Raw genomic sequence first — 1,413 nt, 5'->3', positions numbered from 1 at the left:
GACAGAGAGAAACAGAGGGACAGAGAGAAACAGAGAGGAACAGAGAAACAGAGAACGATAGAGAGACAGAGAGAGAGACAGAGAATAACAGGTGTGACACACGCCTGTAAGCCTAGCACTCAGAGGCAGAAACAGTAGGATCAAGAATTGAGCCTGGGCTACACAGAAAAGAACTTGTCTCAAAAACTAAGCAAAACAAGATAATAGAAACTGATTCTACTTAATAATATGCCGACGTCATAAATGAATGTTTCTGTAAACAGCATGACAAACAGAAGCACCACTAAGAGAGAGTAGCCGCCTTGTGTGAGCAGACTATTTATCTGATGTAAACAGGATGGCGCTTGCTCCTCTGCTCTACTCTGTAACTCTAAGCTGCCACGTTAAGCTCTGCTCAGTTTGATGGAAACGACTGGGTCTTTTTTTCTCCCTTGTATGCAAAACCAAGAACAAAAACAAACCCCAAAAAAACAAACAAACAAACAAACAAGCAAAACCCAGAAGGCACCAAGCATTTATGACTATTCCACCTCCATGCCTGGGGCTACAGTGAATGAGACACCTAGGACAGAGCGGGAGCTGAGACTGAGGGGCCTCACAACTATCTTTCCTGTTCCCAGTGCCTCACCCTGAGTCCCATACAGCTCCAGGTACTTCATCCTGTATTCCACAATATGGTACCCTCATCCAAACCTCCAGCATGGCAGCCTGCTGGCTCTGAGCTCCCCCTGAGCATGGCTGACATCCAGCTGGAGGCATGTTACTCAGGGGAAGAACCAGGACCAAAGTCAACACCTGGACTGCAGAGTTCTGTTAATCTCCATGTCCCCCTGGTGTAGAGGAGAAACAAGACATAGCTTTGAAATGTCTCCAAGGGAGATTGCTGCAGTCTTTGTGTCTCTGTGTCAGTTGCCCAGGCTAGCCCTCAGCCCTTGATGGCCACTGTTTTAGGCTAATCTCAGTTACTACGATAAAACATCTGACCAAAAGCAACTTGAGGAGGAAAGGATTTATTTGGCTTACACTCTCAGGTCACAGTCTACCTCTGAGGGAAGGAAGTCAGGGCAGGGACTCAAGAGAAGAATCTGGAGGGAAGGTCCATGGAGAACGCGGCTTTCTGGCTCTCTCACTGGTTCCTACTCAGTTAGCTTTCCTACACAGCCAAGACCCACATGCCTAGGGATGGTGCTACCCACTGTAGCCTGGGCCCTCCTGCATTAAGAAAATGTCCCCCACACAAGTCTGGTTGAGGCAGCTCTTCAACAGAGATTCCCTCTTTCCAGGTGACTTTAGGTTGTGTCAAGTTGTCAACAAAAGCTAATCAGGACAGCAAATGATTTCCAAAAGTACTGAACCCACAATCCAAATATCTTGGGGGCTCTCTGCTGCCTGTACCCTTCTCCAGTTCCAAGC

The sequence above is a fragment of the Grammomys surdaster genome, unplaced genomic scaffold (assembly GCF_004785775.1).
Source record: "Grammomys surdaster isolate TR1022 unplaced genomic scaffold, NIH_TR_1.0 211, whole genome shotgun sequence".
In the NCBI taxonomy this organism is placed as follows: domain Eukaryota; kingdom Metazoa; phylum Chordata; class Mammalia; order Rodentia; family Muridae; genus Grammomys; species Grammomys surdaster.
Note: the sequence above shows the minus strand (reverse complement) of the source record.